We start from the raw sequence: 20,820 nt of genomic DNA on the forward strand, positions 1-20,820 counted from the left end.
ACTATCTGATGATCCAGAAAGTGTTTACCCTACTTTAAGGAAAATGATGTAATTACAAGATGATGCAGGAAATTTTTCTAACCCCGTGGAGACTGCTGCTGGCCTACATCCTGATGCATGTGGATTGGTATCCTATGTGTATGTTTGCCTTGCTGAGAGTTACTTAGAGCTCTGAGAACACAAAAAAACCTCCAAAGATCTTAAGATGAATTCATCCCAGCTGTAGTTTGACTAGGGAAAATTTCTCCCAGAGCTTAATGTGACCTTATATATCGAAGAGGGATCTTGCACAGGCCTATGTTGTCTAACAGACCTCTGTGTGATTGCAACCAGAGTTTTTTCAGCTTTGGCATAGGAACCTTCATGTCACCTTGAGCACCACCAGGAGCCCTTTCTTGGGTAGGCTTCTCTGCCACTGCAGGTTTGGGGATAACAGCCTTGGGTGAGGAACCCCTAAGGTTAAAGCTCTGTCCTGACATATGGAATGGGTCACCAGTGAATTCGGACAGCCTGACTGCTCTCTGGTACAGGGGGCTGGGGCTTCCTGTCCAGAAGGCTTCGGCGTTTGTCTCTCCAGATGGAAAAGGTGTCACAGCCCCTTGGTTCAAGGGGCAGTGGGCTAGGCGTAGCTTCACTGAAGTCAGCAGGTCCGAACCTGTAAATTTCCATCTTTCTAGGTATATGTGGCTAAAAAGGGCTTATATATTACTTTTTTTAATGGGCTTAGTAACTTGGTAAAATAGGATCATTACCACACAAAAGATCAGGCTCTTTCGCCTTTTTGATCTTTTTTGATCTTCAAAAAAGTCAGAAGAGTAAAGGTCTTACTGGAGATAAAAGTTCGAGTTCTTTAGCAGCAGTTTTTAATGTTGCTGTCTGTTTTCCACCACCATGCAACTCAAGCATGGAGAAGGGTATCTTTGGGTGTTCTTTGTTTTGTTTTGGTTTTGTTTTTAATGTAGTCATATACTTGGGAGCAGACCTGCAAGTTAAATCTTTGTTTTCTGCTGGCTATGTATTTCTTCAGAGGTTCCAGCTCAAGTGAGTGTTATCTTTGAGGCTGCAAAACCCTAAGGGGGACCCCTGCATACACTCAAATACAATTGCAAAAAGCTCATTCCTTTATACAGCGGATTACTTTTAGATTTACTTCGATGTGATCTGTACAGATTCCCTTCATCTAAGGGGAGGTCTGATTCTCTTAGCTGACTTACGCAGCCACACACCAAGAGAGCCTTATTTTGTGGAAGCCAAATCTCATTAATGGCAATCTGCTGCCCATCTTTTAATTAGCCAAAGAATCAGTGACATTTCACAACCACAGCAGTGGCAATAAAGCAGCATTGTAATATAAAATAAGGTGAAGTGTCCACCAGAATTGAAAGCCTCCATTTATCAACATCAGGCTACTGACTGGATTCTCATTTTATATTGGGAATTGATGTATCTATTTTTATTATGCCTCGAACACACAAAAAGCTAATCTTTTCAACTTCTGAAATATCTTCGGAGTTAGCTAACACAGAGGTTTGAAAATTGGACAGATTTTGCAATATGAGACCTTATTCTACAGTCTGCGTTCCTCACATATGATGTAAATGCTAACTGGCCTTTTAATGAAGACATAAACCTTAAGCTTTATCAAAATATTCCCAATATTTAAAGTTTAAACTGCTCCTTTTTTTTTTTTGGCAGAATTGTCCAGGGTCACATGCTGTGGGCATGAACGACTTGCCTATTAAATTTATTATAAATTTTGTGGCATAGTCTTTCTACTTGTTGGTTGATTTTTATCAAGTGTGGGGAAAAAAAGTGTTATTTAGATTGTATACGGCTGGGCATAAGGGGTTCTCTCCCTTGTGTGTTACACAACGCTGCTCTACAGGGATTCATAAACAATTTGTGCTGTAATCATTTTCTACTTATTTTTCTTTGTTTTATAGAGTACATTTTATGCTGCAGTTTCAGCATATGTCTTCATGATTCAGTAAACTTACCTAGTCCAGAATCAATACTTACATTTTCCGTCCGTCTAATAGTAAAGGGCATATAAAATGCATGAGACAAAGTAAGCTCTTCCTAAAGATATGGATTAAAACTGAAACTGCACTTAGAAATGTGAAAAATTGAACGGAGAGTTTTGAGTTTGGGACATTTCCCTGTGATACAGAGGAAATATCAAAGACTGTCAAAAAGTATCAGAGCACTGTGGTAGCGGCATTAACCGATGCCATTGCCCTGCTTGTTGGCGATCAATTGCTGCTGAAGTCATTGTTTTCTGTGCCTGCCACTAGCTCTGGAAGTTTTGGCTGCCAGCAGCACGGAACAAAATTTGCAATAACCAAAGAAATCTAAGCCAGAGGTAAATGTTCTTCTGAGCTAGGAAACAAGAATGGTAGGAGGAACATTAGCCCATTTCACAGGTGGTTTCCATGAGCCATAAGCAATGAACAAACATGATTAATGGTGTACAGAGCTTTAAGGCTAGCGATAAACCCAGTGCTAACAGCATCTGAGCTGGGATGTTGGGAGAGTTGGGGTAACTCAGTGCTGCTGCGGTGGTCCACCTGTGTTTGCAGTGAGGGTACAACAGTTACTCTTCCTCAATTTTTGGCTCACCCTAAAAACCAATAATGAAGAGAGATCATTGTTTTTGGAAGACTATAAAGTCAGCCTGTGGGCTGAAGACTTGCCTTTCCTCTGAAAAGTTCGGAGGCAGTCTGTGTGATGAAACCTTCGAATCTTTCCCGATTAGCATCCGTTATCAGCATTCCCAAAAAGATGGGCATGGCCATGACAATCGGATGTTCTGGGATACAGCTCCGCAGTGGCAATCTTACATCTTTCGAACTCTTTGATTTTGAACTTTACGTCACTTTGTACCTAATCAAAAAATAAGAAGTTACATGACAAACCTAAATAAGATATCATGGGACAAAATGCTTGGCTAAAAACATTGTATTTTGAAGATGCGTATGAAACTAGACTGTCGGCCGTGATTCTTGGCTGCTCCTTGGCTGCTTCACTGCACTCCTCTTGTAAGGAAATCTTACTTTGTGCCTTTTACAGGAAATAAAAGGAAATTGGGGCTACTTAAGAACAGCTCTATGAAGAGTTTGGTCCCCTGAAGGCCAGCTAGGCCTGGTCATCCAAAGGCTGCTGACTGAAACCTCTGGGGAGACAGCACGCAGTTATGTACTGCTGCTTTAAAATGTAGTTTGGATATAGCTGCGTGTGGTTGGTTTTTATTTGTTGTTGTTGTTTTGTTTTGTTTTTAATGTGGGTGAGCAATAAAGGGCTGGCTTGTACATAAGAGAAACTTCTTGGAAAGGAAACTGGAATTCAGTTCAGGTGACTTTGGACATGACAAAGATCATTCCTGAGCTGAAGACATGCATGGTGCTATAATCTGGATTTCTTTCCAGCCCCCAGAGCGAGTGCTGTTCCATTAAAAATCGAAAATAAAATCCTAGATTGACAGTCATCATCTTTAATCAAATCCTGTAGTTTGTGACAACAAGGTAATCAAAGAAATAGCTTCTCAGAGTTATGACTATGATCAAAATTTCCTTTCTTTTTCATAACTTAAATACACACCCGGACAACTACTAATTTTGTATGTGTCAAGCCCTTACCAGTATGATTAAAGAAGCCAGCCGATAGCTGCAAGCAAAGACTAGTTATTCATGATAATTCCTTTAAACTATCATCTTAATGTATTCCTTTTTTGTAAAGTTCAGACCCAAACAGGCACGCTCTCATCAGATGTGTCAGGTGTGTGTTGAGCCGCAGAGTGATACAGTTCCCGATGAAAAGGGGTATTTCCCCAGCACTCACTTCTTTTGCACGTCCTGCGCGCTGCGGCGTGGTATCGTCTTCTAGAGAGTTACCTCTGATGGACAGGATTAGGGGAAATCCTTGTTTCTTTGGTGATTTTCAAACACTATCAAACAATGATGCCAAGTAAGAGTGAATTAATGAGATATTGGAGCCTGGCAAGTAGAAAGTGGCTTTAAATAACCCTGATTAGCCTTTTCTCAGTTCCTTAGAGCGCAGGCAAGGCTTGAACAACAACAAAGACCCCACACTCACACTTTTTATTAGTTTGGTGGAAAAAGAGTGTGCTTTTCAGAGGGTGTTAATTAAAAGATTTAGGCTCCATTCACACTGCCCGTATCCCTTGTTTCATCTTTCCCTCCTTTTTGTGTGGTTTGTTTGCAATGGGAGAGGTAGGACTGCTGTTATGACAGATAATGTTGACTTTTAAAGAGTTCGCTCAGATCTCATCTGTGAGAAAAATATAAGCCCTAATTGAGCATCTGAGTTTCACTTTTTACGCGATGGCTTCATTAGACTTTAACTTTTATTTTAAGTCATTTAAAATGTCTTTCACTCTTTTCGAAACAAGGTTTCACCTCTTCTCTGAATTTCTCAGGGGATATTTTCCCTACATCTTTGTAGTTGCTACATTTTGCCTTTTGAATGAATAAATAAAATAAAAATCTTCCATCCCTTTAATCATAAAGTTGCATTTTTATAAACCTTAAGCATATTAAAATCATTGCACTAGCCTCTTCTAGTTACGCAGAATTCATAATGTACAAATGATGGCACCAGCCAAGAAATTTTTTAGAATCTGAGAAATATATATAAATATTTTAAGTAGCTAAAAACTTGAGTGAATGATTTAATCACAAATTTATCTACTGTATTTCAGGACTATTTAAAATAATATTTACATGTATAATCACATAACCTTTTTCCCAAGCAGACAGATTGATATTTGTTTGTTTTAGCCAAAAAACAGCTTTCCAAAGATATTTTAAATAACAACGTGGAAAGAGGAGATAATAGAAAATTCAGATTGTTTGTGTTGATGGTCAAATTGTGAACCTCAGCAGTGGTCAATACACCACAGGATACATCTGAATGAAAAATAGATTCACCGTAATTTCTGGTTAACAAATTTATTCTATCAATAGTAGAATAAATATTTATTGTATGAATAGACTTCACCATAGTTTCTGGTTAACAAATTTATTTCTTTTTAAGGCTGTATTTTGTGTGCAGCATCTCTGGTTCACCTGTGAAACTCATCATATGTGTACAGAGCATGACTCGGCGCTGAGAAAAATCCTTTGTGCTTACCTTTAAAGTGATATTATACAAAATCAGACATAAAAAGCTAAGCGAGGGATTGTTCCTTCTTAGGAAGTGTATGTGCCGGGTGCATATTGCTCTGCTGCGGTGAAATGTGTAGTTCTTCTCTACCAGCTTTGAAATATTTTTCATAAAATTGTTTGATCTTGCCTCTCAGCGTGGGAAGGCGAAGGTACTGGTGGGGCATTCGGAAGGGAGAGGGGGAATCCTGGTTTTTGTTTAATAAAAATCTAATAGTTAATTATATTGCTGCATGCTTTCGCTGGCAAACATCTACGGTACGCTTTAGAAGAAATGGGGATTTGCTGCTTGTTAATGGACTCTGCTCTTCTACAGCGCTGTAGTCGAGCAGCCACCTACAGTTCATCCTTATGTTAATACTAACGCTACCAATTTTAACATTATATGCCTCTTTCCACCGGCCCCTGTTGGAACCAACAGCCTAGGGCAAGTGCTGTACTGCCTTTTACTTAATTGCTTCTTAAAGCTAACAGTGAATTACATTAAGTGTAATTTCATTGTCGTTGGATCTTGGCGAGTTTGAGGTGGCACGTTTGCCATGGGAGTTCTTTTTCTCTGGTTCAGTGGCTATATCCGGGTGGGATGCATTTCTCCTGGAGTAATCCAGGAGAATCTTTCCTTTGAAGAGGAACAGATGTAGATTTACATATCTGGAGGTCTCTGGCCTCTGATGAGATTAGTTGGTGTTTTTAAACCCTACTGGAAGGTGCATATTTAATAAATGCCTAAAGCAAGCCTGTGTGAAATGGCTGGGCCCTGGGAGGCTTTGAATGAGAGGAGAGGAGGAGATGTCAAGTTGCACATTGTGGTACCATCATAATCGCTGCTGAAAATAGGCCAACACTTGAAATAACAAATAGATTCAGATTCTGCAGTAAAAGAGGTAAAGAGAAAGCGGACAGAGGAAGTGCCTCAGGATCCATTAGGTTCAAAATGCAGCTGGCCGGTTTGCTTCTAATTTCCCAATAAGCAGGAAGAGAGAAAAGTGCAGAGGTTTTAAAGCAGGCAGCCCACCTGCACACCCCGCCAAATAGTCTGTGCTTTTCTGACATGCTTATTTGACATAGCTGCATGCCCTGTGATAGGAAATGATATTTCTGCTTTACTAAAAGACTGTGTTTTGGGATGAAGGGGAACAGCTTGTTGTAAAATTAGAGATTAAACAAACTTCCCTGCAAAAGACCAAGTTTTTGTGACAGCAGCCTTTTTTTCTAAACAGAAAATAAGCGTGAAACAGAAGTTAAAAATCGTACATCAAACCCTTCTTTTTGGGTGCTGTTCCTGTGGCTATGGCATACACGATATCATGGTAAGGCTGTAGTAACACCTTCCTGTCATCGCTATTTTGGATCCGGATCCTGCAGTGATTTTTGCATTGTACTCGCGGTGTTTGAAATAGTGCGGGGGCTTGTGAGTGCCTTATAATTGCATCTCCCTTCCTCTCCTCTCTCCTCCTTTCAGTCTGTCACAGGGTTTGTGTTTTTTCCTAGCAGCTCAGTGTTTGTGTCAGGCTTTGCTGCCTGCCTGTCCCAGCCCAAGTTGCACAGCAGGCTGCGTGCCACTGCTGCCTCCAACCTGTGCTGTCCTGGGGGAGCTGGTACCCAGCCACCTTCATCCCCCGCCGCACTCTGCCTCTCCTACCCCGCCACTGACACCAGCCCTCTTTCATGCTGGATCCAGCTGCACCCTGCCACCTGCAATGTCACCCGCTCCCTCCCGTCGCCGGCAGCATCAATCCTCTCCCACTGGCGCCTACAGCCTTGGGCTGCCGCCCTCACCTACAGTGCCCATTCCCCACACCTTTCCTCTTGCTGCTCTGCTGTCCTGCAGAGGTTCACGTGCAGCTATCGCATCCTTCTCTACTACCACAAAAACATCAACGCAGATTAAAATTTTGCAGGCTTGAGGTGTTTTATTATCTAAGGAGGCCTGCAAAGCCGAGATGCCCAGAGCCAGCTGCCTCAGCCTGCAGGTCTGCACCATGGCCTGTAAGTGACACTGCCGGTCCCTGCGGGAAAGGGCAGAAAGCTAAAGGAACCCAGGGCTCTGCTGAGATTAGCGGAGAAACAAACAGAGGCCAGCACAACAAAAGAAGGTGCTCGGATCTGCAGATAAGGAGCTTTCCAGGCCTCTGAGCAAGGGCCCTGTTTAACTCCCCACGGAGCTCCACGGGCCTGCAGAGCTCAGCGATGACCAGCAGGAGAGATGAAACACAGCAGCACTTGAGACAAGAAGCTTTTTCCCCAACCTACATTTTTTCCGACTTCTAGCTAAATTTTATTGCACAGTTAGAACTAGTTCCTGCCCTGGACCTAGTTTAATTTCATTTCGGAAACTCTGCCATCTCCTATGCAAACATACTATTATTACTTTCCAGCATCTAGTGATAATTGCCCAGATGGGTACAAACAATGTTTTACTGTTGCTTTTATTCGGTTAAAGTTAGGAGAGGGACTGCTTGCCATCAGGCACCGAGCAGGAAAGTGGTTTATAGTGTTTGTAAGCGATATCTTGGTCAGCGGTGAAGAAAGCAACAATAAAATTGCTTTCGGGGGAAAATTTCCCCTTGGGTTGAGGCTCAGCCCAAGCCCTATATATTACTCGTGTCCTTTTAAGCCTTATTTTTGAGGCTTAAGTGGGACTAATGGTGCACCAGTGTGGACTTTGAGCTGTGGAAAATGTTGCTGTGGGGGCTTGGTCCTTGGCTATTTTTCAGGCAAAACTCCCAATTGTTTTCAATGTGCAAATACCACAAAGGCCCTATTTTGAGTTCTCTCTCATTAGATTGCAAAACTGTTTCAATTATATCCTATGGATTTCACAGGCATGCAACTTCCTGAACACCCACATTGAGGAAAAAAAGGTTTCGTGTTTGGATCTCTGTTTTGGTAATGTACCAGCAAACAAAGCCCCCCAGGACCACAAAGGACAGCTACAGTATGAGTATTATTCTAAGAAATAGTCAACATTTGTCGGCCCTGACCACATGGTGACATCTGAATTTAGCACACTGTTCCGTGTCCTTGGGATAAAAAGATACCTAGGGAAAGCACAGTTAGGGAATGAGTGTTGCCTTTGCCTTCTATCTAAACTTCCTTAATGTGGGACAGCTTACCAGGCAGAAAAAAAATGGGATGAAAGTAAATATAAAATTAAAATAACAGAAAGAAGAAATTATAAAGCCTCTCATCAGCATGGTAACACTAGATGGCTAGATAGAACAACAGCGTAAATAAACACTGCCTGCTCAGACACCCATTTCCACCATCTCTGCTTGTATCCCTTGGCCAGCCCAATCCAGGCAATGAGCCACCCCCTTTTTCACTGATGACTCTTCACGCAACTACTCTCATCACTATTAACATTTTTCTTTTTTGCTGTCTTCTCTGATTTTAACCCTGCTTTAGTCACCTACTCATTCTCCTTTCTGACTGCTGTGGGACGAGGGCCGGCAGGCAGGGGGTACTTTCCACAACTTCTCTGCCTTTTTGTCAGCGCTGGGGCTTGTTACCTCATCAAACAAAATAAAACTTTCAGAACTCATCTAGGTGTGCCAAGGCTGGTTCTCTTTTGGTATGTAGTCCATTCTTTGGGGGGATTGTATTTGTCCGTTCAGGCTCTTCCATCTGTTTTCGAGAGTCTAACCTTCACAGAGACGTTTTTAGGTTCTTTGGGAGTGTTTTTGCCCCTGAAGGAGTTGGTTATAGATCATTCCCTGTCCAGTGCTGCTGAAAACAATTTGGTGGACAAGCCCTCTTCCTTTGCACTGTCAGAAGAGCGGTGGTATTTCCTCTCTCTGTTCCAGGACAGTACAGTTTTCCCAGATCTCATCACGGCCCCTTTATTCCTGCAGCTAGATTACTCTCTTTTGGTAACACTGAAAAGAGAAATAGATGTCTGACACCATTTTCTTCTGTAGCTTTATTTCTTAAGACAACACAGAATAGCATGTTAATACAACATTTAAGTCACAAGGCTTGCTGTTTGCAAACTTCTGAATTGCAACATTTAAATATCTCTGGCTAAGTCATCCTGGTCGTCCTTCTCTTCTGTAGTATTTCTTTCTCTGTAGTCTTTTTGTTCTGTGTAAGCAATACTGTTTTGCTCTTCATTAGTAACGTAGACTATGTATCTACAGAATGCTGTGGCTAATTTTAGCAGAGAAGCTTGTATTTTTGGTATTTCTCGTCTGTCCTTACATTTTTATTAGGCTGTGACTATTGCATTTGTTATTCTCATGTCCCATTATTCCAGAATGCTTCTCTGCCTGTGTGCTGTCCTGCTGGCATTGCTAGGGGATGCTCCTTAATCACGGTGACTTACAGCAGCTTAAGGCTTGGTTTTTCCCTGAACTTGTTCCATAAGTTTTAGAATTTTTACCTTAAGTTTTCAGAAGTTTTAGTCTTTAAAATTTATATATTTCTTCTGGCTTGTCCTTTTCTCCCTTTTAAATTCTTTATTCATTGTAATTAGGTTCTCTCCAGGTTTGCAGTATTCTCAAGTAAAAAAGCTGTGTTTGCTAGCACTGCACGTGGTACAGCGCTCAGTCCCTGTGATTTTATCAGGTGTTTTACTGGTGAAATCCCCGTGTGTTCCTCTAAATGAAGCCTTCTTATCAGTAGCCGCACCCCGAAGATCTGTATCTAAACGTGGCCAAAGCTCTTAATGTGGATTTATAGCCTTACGCTGTATCCCGTTTTTCTCTATCCTCTTTAAAACCCGTCTGCAAGCACAAACCAGCCTTTGGCGTTCCCGCCTGGTGCTGAGCTGCGAGGCTGCTGGGGTCGTCCCTTCCCCGCAGCTCAGCAGCCCTGCTCAGGACCCTGCTGCATGCTGCCAGGAGAGCCTAGCTCTGCCGGAGCTGGGGGTGCTTTCTCAGTGCTGCTCTGGAGAAAACGCAATCTGAATTTCTGTGGAGAAGCAGCACGGCCATGGATTTCTTCTTTCTCTCTGCTCAGCAGCATGCCTGCTTTCAGACTGGCTTGCTGTGTTGCACGGGACCCGGTTAGGTCTGGTTTCTGATGAGTCTGGGACAAAGTGTGCGATTTGTCATCATTCCACCTAACCTTTAACTCTGATCCGTTATTTTCTGGCTTGCAAAGTGGTGGTGAACTTGATGTGTATCAGTCCAGTAATGAATAATGTCTGTGTGTGTTACATGTACATACTGGCTTTCTTCTCCCTCAAAGGGGGGTTACAGACAACAAGGAAACTGGTGCCTGGTCTTGTACCTAGTTCTTGGAACAATACCTCTTGTAGATATATAGATAGGTATAATTCACTATTTAGTTTCTTGGTAAACAAAAGGAAAAAAATGTGAATTTCCATTAAAAAAAAAGAAACTTTTTCCTTCTTCCCCTAAAAAATAATACATTGAAAGATACGTTTTATGTCATTTCCAAAACATTTTGCACCATCCCTGAAACAGAATGTGGGAAATAGTATTTTGGCTAAGTTGTTTATCCCATTTTTACTGAAAAGCAACCTTTCTTCCTTGTGTCAGCTTACGGTGTCATCAGGCAGTAAGTGCTGCGAGACCAGTGAGTTATCTGATTATAAATGCTTTGTTCCTGGTTTTAACATCCTACAGAAATTACTATAAAAATTGAACATTGATGTATGAAAGTTCTTTTTAGCTGTCTCATTTTGTTCTGCTTGCATTCCTTTTTTTGCAGTCAGTCTCTTTCTGAAGGACCTATTACCCTATGTTGAGTTTGTTTGTTTTTTTTTTTTTAACATTTTGGTCTGAATGATATTATGGAAATTATCTGAGGTTTCTAATTAAAAATCTCCTTGGTTTATATTTACTGAAATTATATGCAAATAGTGACTAGTTCCCTGGTAGTCAGTGGCAAAAGTCTTGTCAGCCAGAGCTACACAGAGAATGTATAAAATAGCTGTCAAAAATACGTGCAGCTCCAGCTGGGGAATAGAAGAGAGGTACTGGTGCTTGGTGCTTCCTCTAAAATCAGTGGAGGTTTATTTTCTAATTATAGCATGGATGGGATTGGGCCTGCAGATCACAAAATGAGATCCTTATCTATGAAATCTGAAGTGACTCAAGCGGTGAAGATGCGTGAGTCCTTTTCTGTTCGTCCTGCTGAAGACCTGTGCTGCTCAGGTACCCACCACCAACAGCTTGCCCCAATTCCCACCCTGCATCTGTTACCTGCAGCCTCTCTACCCTCTTCTGCTGTTGTATCCAGCAGGCCTGCCTTGTATACTTCTGGAAATCCTGTTTTGGCATCGGGGATTTAGAGAACACCCTGAAAGCAGAATAGACAGGAGCAAAGTGGTGGCACGTTAAGAGAAGTGGCGTCAGTCCTGACGGACAGTGGCAGTGTTATGAGCGCCTGCCTGGTATGTGCAGGTCTCTGGGTACCTAAATTTTGGGAGATGCTTGACATTTTTCAAAGCTGGTGACTAAACCAATGCTTCAGGTGCAGGCGGTGCCTGACTCCACCCTCCTGTCGTACGTGTCTGGGGGCAGCGTGCCCATTTGCAGGCGCTGGTGCTGGGGTGCTGTTGCAAACACGGTCTCCGCAAGTGCCATTTCTTCTTGCAGAAATTGCTTCGTGGTGCTAGTTCAAAGGATGAGCTCTCTCTGCTGACTTGCTTTTAAAGCGTATCTATTAACAAGACGTGTTTAGCGAAAATGGTAAGGCAGAAGTGTTTGGATCCCTTAATAAGGTCACCGATACTTGAACAAAATTCACTGAAATGCAAAACCTTCATGAGAGCAATGAATCTTTTAAGTCTTCTAAATAGGTCTTGAGCTCCATTTGCATACATCTTTATGGAAAATGTGAAGTTCTGTGTAATTACAAGCCACATTAGGGAAACTGCCCAAATAAATGCTATCTGAAAAGTGGCACTAGTTGCCATCTTCCTGGCAAAGCGCCTGCACTATTAATCCAGTCCAGACATGTTAGATTCATGAAAGGTAATTTTGTATTCAATTATATTAGTAAATGCAACTAAACAGTATTTGCATTGAATTCATTCAAACACCCAGCAATCTTTGCTGCTTCAAAAGAAGAGCAGTGCTAACTATTTGCGGGCTTAGGAATCACTTTAACTCCGAGGTTAGAGACAGAGTTGGAGCTACCCTGGATAGCATATGGATAACCTCTCCTCGTGATTTCCATCTTGTTTTTCATATTTACAAACAATTTTCACTGCTGTGACCTCCAAGAATGAACTATAGGAACAAAATGCAAATTTTATGTAGGCTTTTCTTTTCCTTTGTTGAAATTCCCTCTACAAGTTTTAACCTGTATCTCCTTGCTATATTGTGTAGTAGATGTTGGCTCTGGTTGCAGCTTGGAAGCCCATCTGTGTATCTCTTCAGTTGTTTGCAAGATCATAGTGGGAAGATGTGCTAGGTAAGGAGTAAATTCTTGCCGAGTGCTTCATAGACTGTAACTTTTGAATTTGTTCTGCAACAGAATAACTAGTAGCACTGATGAATATATACCACGCTTAAATAAAAGGAAATAGTCTATAAAAATACAGAAGCAAGATATCTCATTCTCATAGCTTACATTTTGGCTTCATTGTTAGCTTCGTAAACAGTTCTAAATGCAATGGAAGCTCATAAAGAAATATAAATCTGAAGTAACCAGTGTCAATCTGTGCACAGGCCATATTTTCTAATTTTATGCTAAATAGTATGTATATAACTGAAACCTTAAGTGTCTTTATTACACCATCACTAAAAAGCTCTATTCAGTCATTTTTCTACTGTTTATACTTGTGTTATTTTGGTGTGGTGTGTCAGTGATTCCATCTGGGCTGTAATTGAGATAAAGAACATTACTTTAGTCACAAAACCCAGGTAATTTTCCTACCCCAGCCATCACCACGCTGCCTATGTGAGTTGTACTGTTTTTCCAGAAAACAAGTTGTTACATTCCGGGAATGAATGAGTTAAAGACAGTATTTGGATCAGTGTTGTGAAACTATATATTATCTATTGTATTTCCTTGGCCTTAAGTGGATTCTAGCATGGGATGAATTAGGTTGGCTAGATATTTTCTGCTGACTGTGATATCCCTGTTGAGCAGCTTTCCCAGTACGAATATATTTGGCCCTTCTTTTTTTTCCCCACAAGCTATATCCCTGTATAAAAACAGCTTTATCTCTAAAGAGCAAATAACACCCAGTGCTCATAACAGATGCCAAGAAATGTTTCTGTTTTGATTTTTGAAAATAAAAATTCAACTGTGTTCAATAAAATTCAGAAGCCGTTTTCCTCTGTGGAAATTAAAGGAATCCAAGGAAGTCTAGGAAGATAGCGACCTTCCTAATTAAAGCAGTAGCAACTGCAGGAATCCAGTTTTTACAACCACCTCTATCTCACTGTGCTGAGAACAAAGCAGTCCTCCATTAATATTTTATTTTCTCTTTTCTTCCACTATAACAATGCTCTATGTTCTGTGAGAGCCCTGGAAAGACATGCAGAGCTATGTTAATTATGGTTTAAATAATTGACACTCTGATTGTGTTGTACTTTCCGAATTGTATGTGGCGTCACTGGTTCTACATATAATTACATCTATTCACTGCCATCGTTTTCCCCCACTTATATCACTGTATACAGTAGGCTACATTGCAAAATTGTGCACACTAACTAATAATGTCTTCACCAAATGACCTTTGTTTTTAAACACACAGAGTACGTGTAGCCAGGGAGGTCTGATTGCCATCGGAGCTGATGCATGCATCCAGGAAGCTCTATTATGAAGCAGTTAATGTCAGGGGAGTTGGGAGCCTGCATCACAAGCACACACTGAGTCTAAAGAGTGGGTATTAGGAAATTTCCAGTGTGGTCTGATGGTAATTCCTTATTTAACACTGCATCCAGCTTGGCAGCTTCTGGGATCCCAGATATTTATTATTTGCTGTTTTATAGGTGTGTGCACTAACTACTGGGATTATTAAGTGCATCCAGCTATAGTAGATTCAGTACCATACAACAACATAAACAAGCTTTCAAGACTCATCTTCAGGTGTTGACTGAGTCATTCTGAAAGCCTGAGTTGTGTGTACATGCTCCGAGAGTGAGTACCCGGCTTCTTCTTGGAGCAGCTCGTTAGTCGGCATGGCTGCTGCACAGCCATTTCCACTTCAGTGTTTGTCCAGTAAGCAGCTAACTTGAAAATTAAATCCTCTCTCTTACGATGCTGCCTTAATGATCTAAAAAATGTGTATGGCTTCTTCTAAAACCTATGTCCTTAGATGTGATTGCAGTGTTTGCATTTACTTGGAAATACTATGAGTAACTCCTAGCTAAAATGTACACAGTTTGGAGTTGCTTGGGCAACATTTGTCTGCTTTGCGTGTTCATTCTGGTGCCTACAGGCAACCTTGTGCCCAACTGGAGTTGTTAAGGGAGAGGGATGGGTGTTTGGGAAGGCTACAAGCACAGGTCATCCTCAGGCAACCTGGGAGGTTTACACTGGTAGCTGCTCTGCACGAAGTGCCCATCTCCTTATGTCCCAGGACAAGTGAGGTGGCTCAGGGAATTTGCTTCTTGGTGACTGCTGGGTCACTGGGAAGTTACCACAGGGTAACTGGTGCGCTATAAATCCATGTGTTGGCTTACATTGTAGTCTATGGAGCCAAACCTGTAACGTTTTTATGATTCATGCCCTAGCTATGATTAAGTGAAAGTTTTAACGTAGAGGTGAGCAGTGGAAACTGATTTGGGCCCAGTGATATCTTTCAGATCTCTTTGCTAAGGTCAGCACATCCTTCAGTGACCTCTGAAATGTGGGTCTTCAGCAGGGACTGCTTGCTAGTGGATGACTGTGAGTGGATGAAAGAATGATGCTGTGTTAGTATTGGGTACGCCTTCAGAAAAATATCAAACTGTTGGGTATTCCTTGCAAATATGTGTGTATGTGTTTAGCAACAACCATAACAAAATCAAAAACACTAAGGTTCATATCATACATAATGAACGTGATGGTAGAGCCCTGGAAGTACTGCAAGAAGGAAATATTTGTAGTAGAAGTAGCCATCTGAAGAGTTGTATTAAAGACAAATGCATAGCCCCAAATAGTGCTTCTCCCCCTTTGGCCTGTAATCTTGTTTAAAGTGTGGGACAATCGAAAGCTGTAGCCTTTCATGTGAGGCAATAACACACTGAACACCATGGGGATTAAAGTTGTTTTTGACAGAGAACACTGGGAGCAGCAATCTAAAAGTACTTGGGAAGGTGGATCTCACGTGATCTTAGGTTAGATCCATGATACGTCCCAGAAACCTGAAAACTTTACCAGATGAGAGAAGAAAAATGAAAACGCTCTCATGCTCGTTGGCCTGCCAAAGAGAGATGGAATAAGAAAGTTATTCCCTAGAAATGTCAGATGGGATTTTCAGAAGTATTTAGCAATTGTCTGTGTCTGGCCCAACTCGGAAAGCTGTCCCTGTTTAGGACATCGCTCAAACATGTGGTTCCATGCCGGGGATGCTGACGGAGCCCAAGTGTTACACGAAGTTGAGCATCCCGCATATGGATGGGCTTAGGTCCATGCGGAAGTGCTTTGTCTGAATTAAGGGCCCTATTTAGAGGCTCCTGCGCATTGGCAGAGGTTGAAAAGGGTCGTCTCAAAAATAAGGAATGCGTATGTTATAGAGTGTTCTTTTTTTAAAGTAATGCTAATCATATAAGCAATTGTTGAATATTAAAAAGAGCAGATACTCGAACTCCTCTCTTTATTTTTCTGTGCTGGGTTAGAGTTAGGCAACTTTTCTCTGCAGATGTCTGCTTTGTGTACGTATGTGTAGGTTTATGCTCCTGAAAACAATGAATGTTTTTAATCAGCACAGACACTTGTGTGGAGGCTCAAGAGGAACAATACTGGATTGAAAATACAAAGCAGTTTCTTGGATTTTGGAATTTTAGTGCACGTGGTTAAACGTTTTAGAATGATAGCTTATTGGGGCTTTCTCATGTCAGAATTCAATGTAAAATCGCACTGCAAATTTAAAAAAAAAATCGTCTTGTTTGCATATCAGGGTTAAGTTTAAGTCCTGCTTTCATCTTGTTTTCCCTCATCCCTTGGTGTCATTACCAAAACATGTATTTCAGTACATTAGAAAAAGTAATTTGAGTCAACTGATACCTGAATCAGTTCTGAAACGTATGTAATTTCCTGTGGTGTTGCACAGAGAGAATTGATTTCAAATGTATATTTTAGGATTAGGGTGAAGGGATCAAATAGAAACCAAACTCTTGCATCTGATGATAGAATTTGACCTGCCGCACTAGCAGACCAGAATCCTGTAGGATGGTACCTGTGACACACAAATCCCATGTCTGTGTATTAATTTAGTCCCATCAAGGAGAGCCGGGTGGAAAAGTGGTGAATCAGTAACAATCAATATTTATGATACACCTAAAGGCATATCGGAAATTTGTGAGGAACTGTTTCCTTGTATGCTCTTCCCATACTTTGTACTTAGGGATGGTAACTCTTAGTGATGCAAGTGGGGCACAGACCATGGCAGGAACTTGGTGCTCACTGCCTGTGCACTAAAAACTGCTGATAGGCTTCGTGTCCTGGGGAGCTGGCCTGGGATGGCAGGTCATTGCCGTGGGGCACGGTTCTCTGTCGTTGTCTGTGACTGATGCCTGCAAGTATTTGTTTGAAAAAGATGATCACAGATAGAATCTATGAAACAATCTATATAGCATAATTTTTGTTTTACTGAAGTAGTATTTTCTGGAGCAGAACCCGTGTTTGAGACCTAAGTCTAAGCCCATCTAAGTCATGGATTTTCTCCTTAAGATTGTGCGTTTGTGTCCAATGGACGTTGAAGGTAACTGCAAAATTTGCTTTCAGATTAATTCAGATCACAAATCTGTGTGGTTAGAACTTAAAAAATTCAAAGCTTGTGAATTTTCTTTTAAATCTTTTTTTTTTTTTTTTGAAAAAGTTGTATGTGGTAAGATGTCATTCTCATAGTTACTTATGTATTCAAGTTATATGTGAAAGTAGTTTGGAGCCTGTAGATGGTCTGGACATGTGAACGTGTTGATCTCTACCAGTAGTGTGCAACTGTATATTAACTTGCTTATTGTTTATATTATAATATTCGTGTATTTTGCATTTCATGTGGAATTACCTTACAAGCATGGTTTCTTATTAGCTGTGCATCTCAAGTCTGTAAGCGTATTAAAAGTATTATCCATCTGGATTCCATCATTTCAATATTGCCTTCAGAATTGCTTCTTTTAGAGAAAAAAAAATTCTTCCTCCTTTCCAATCTTCCTCCCAATCCTCCCCACCCTAGATAACTCCAGTCATGATTCAGAAAGTATATGAGCAGCAAAGTCCTCTCCAGAATTATCAGTTGATCACAAACATTCTTTGATATGTCTTTAATGCACAGGATTTTCTGAAGATACTAATGATATCTTGATGCCCCAGGCTGGATGCTTAATAGAAGCATGGTCTTTATTTAGTACATAACCTCCATTCTGTGAAAATCAGGCTGTATAGCAAAGTTAAGTCTATGAGTTTCTGAACACAAGTAGTTGCTTTAAAAAATAATAATAATTAAATGTCTATAATCTGTTAATTCTGCAATAATAATTTTATTCATGTTCTGGCATCCACTGTGGATGTATCCCTGATGTAAGGTGCATCAGTTAATACTTTAAATTACATTTTCCACACAGATCTTTCTGTGCTCTTATAATAAGAGGAACATTGAATTTCCTGAGCTGAGCTGTGTCCCATCCTTTTAAAGGACTGAGTTTCATTAAAGTTCAAATGAGTAATAGATGCACTCTCATTTGCTTGAGTGCTAAATGGAACGCCTTCCAGGCCAGCTCTGTATCTTTGCAAATCCTGAAAATTTCTTTTCTGTTCACTCAAATGTGTTTTTCAGCATTTATTATGACCATGCAAATGTTTTCTAGTTATATTGTTTTAATGGAGAAGCAGCCATAAGTGATGTAATTCTACATTGTCATTTTCCTTTTCTGTGCAGCTGCTGCAAAATTAAAAAGCTGTAAAGTTACAAATGGTTTTATATGAAGCAATACACAGCATGGAATTTCCTGCTGGTGGTTAAAATAATACAATTACTTTTAACAGATGAAAGCAGTTAAGAGTCCAAAGCAGGTCCCTATTTAAAAAAAGAAAATCATTTTCTTCTGCAAGTATCCTTTTAAAACATTTGTTTTTTTTCCTTCTTTTCAAGCAATCTCATCTTAGATTTTTTTTATTCTGTTGGATTTTTGGTGTGCAGTACAGATCAAAAAGAATACACACAGTGCCAGGTAAGAAAACAGTAGCAGAAAAGCTTTATCTGAGCATAGTTCACCAGCCATATATCTCGGTTTGTTCTCATATCCATCTGCAGAGTAAAACAGCCATATGCTCAGAGACATCCTTGTCTTTTCTCTTTTTCTCTCCCTTGCACCAAAAAAGAAAAGTCATTAGGTTTGACAAGAATGGTACATTTCGTAGTAATTACAAGGGAAGCACAAAACAAAGCTGGGCCAGCTTCACAATGTCCATGAACGTCCTAATGCACCCAAGGCTGTTTTTACATTCTCTTAGAGGGAAACGGATTAATTGGTTCTTTGTATCTCCAAATTGAAATTGCAGTGTAACCTGGTTGTGCTCAGTGCAGGAAGCCTTCGGGGATGCCAAAGTTTGGACAGGAGTCTGGGACATCGCGGAGTCCCTGAACTATTGTGTTCAGTGAGCTGTGAAAAGTCATTCAGAAGAGAAACACTCAGCATCCTTTATTTATTTGCATTGAAATATTTATCTGTGATGTGAGGCATTCATAATAGATTGTCAATCTCTTGTGCCTTGTGATGAATCTGGCCGTCTTGCATTGAATTCTAAGTATTTCCTTCTGTGAATAATTTCATAATTGTCACATTTCCAACTTATGAATGTTCCCTGACCTTTTGATCCAAATTATCTTTTTTTTTTTTCTTCCTTCTCTAGGAAGGGAAATATCAAACCTTTAATTTTCTGTTTAAAAAAAAAAGGGGGGGGGGGGGAAACAACTCACCTACCTAAATTATTAATTTTTGAACTTAGAGATTAAAACTCAATCAACCTGAAAATTCATGTCTTGCTACTCTTTCCTGATAATTGAAGGAAATTATTTATGTAGCATAGATTAATATTGTTTCATGTTCTACCTGACATTCCAGATTAAAGTATGACTTTGAAATAGAGATGGGTTGGGACTGAAATACCCAATACAGCCACTCTAGTACATGGAAAGCGATGTGTTAGGTTCTTAGTACCGGAGCTCACAAAGGAAGTCAATTTTCACTTCCATCTTGTTATGTGCTGGGGGGAATGGAAAGAGAAATGAGCTTGGGAGGGAAGGGGGGGCTGGGGGGGCGAAACTTAGAGAAGGAGAATGAGGGTGTGAAAACAATGAGCAGAGTGCATTCTCCATCCTTGGTGCTGGCTTGCAGGGGGAGGGATGCCCCAGACACCCTGCTTTCGGTAGGAAGACAGAAACTCTCCTTCCAAGCTGCATCTAATGATGTCATAGCCCCCTCTGAGCTATAAATGGCTATAGAGAAGGCTCTGTGCTTTTTTGCCGTTCTGGGACAGGCAAACTCCCAAGTAACATCTAGAGTAACACTTAGCATTTCTGGCACAGCCACGGGCCTTTTGCTGTAGTGGAAGAAGCCATCCTGGCCTACCAGCCCAGGAGGGTTTCTCTGTGTTTTTGAGCGAGCTCCTCTCAGCCTTTTCTCTTTTCCTTTCTCTTCTTTTTCTCTTTTCCTTTCTCTTCTTTTTCTCTTTTCCTTTCTCTTCCTTTCATCTCTGAAAAAGGAGCTTGGAAGCAGGGGAAAAGAAGGCAGTTTGAAGGAGGCTGAGCAGCACTAACCCAGAACACAAAGGGTGGAGGTGTATCTGCTCGCTGCTGGCATGCAGCCATCGTGGTTATCAGCTTAATAGCATAACTTAACAGGAAGAATTACACTCGTGACCTTCTGCTCCAACAGCACAAGCTTCTATCACTTGAGCTAAAGGAGAATCTCCATTAGTAGTTGCTCATTGTCACAGGGCACGTATCCCTCTCTTGGGCCAACCACTTATAATGACAAGATATCATAAACACTTGAACAGCTCTGATTTTGTCCAGTAGAGGGAAGTGGATAGACACAAACACTAACTCAATATGTTCAAGAGAGATATCATCAACATATTAACCGCATCATGCGTGATTGGCAAAAGGCGTAACAATTGCAGGAGAAACATGCATTTCTCTCTGCTGCCAAAAACTCCGTATTGACTAAGGATCATTTCCACTAGAATTGCTGCCTCTTGCCCTGTTGCTGTTCTCTGAATTACAGTGCTGCCAGCAAAGAGTAATCTGGATCATAGACCAATTTACCTTGTTGCTGAAAAATAACGCGTTGCTTTCAGCAGTGCTTATTAAGCGTATTTTTTTTAAATCGGGTTCTTGGAGGAAGAGAGCTATTGAGAATTACCTTTAAGTGAGACTGGCAATAAGTTGCATTTCAAAACTAGATTTTTTTTCCTTGGAACTAGCAGTGGAATGGGAACTTAGGTACTGCCACAATGCTCCTCCAAAGCATTTGGATGTTGGGTTTCTGAATAGTTCAGTATTGATTGT

This window comes from Anser cygnoides, chromosome 12 (assembly GCF_040182565.1).
Source record: "Anser cygnoides isolate HZ-2024a breed goose chromosome 12, Taihu_goose_T2T_genome, whole genome shotgun sequence".
In the NCBI taxonomy this organism is placed as follows: Eukaryota; Metazoa; Chordata; class Aves; order Anseriformes; family Anatidae; genus Anser; species Anser cygnoides.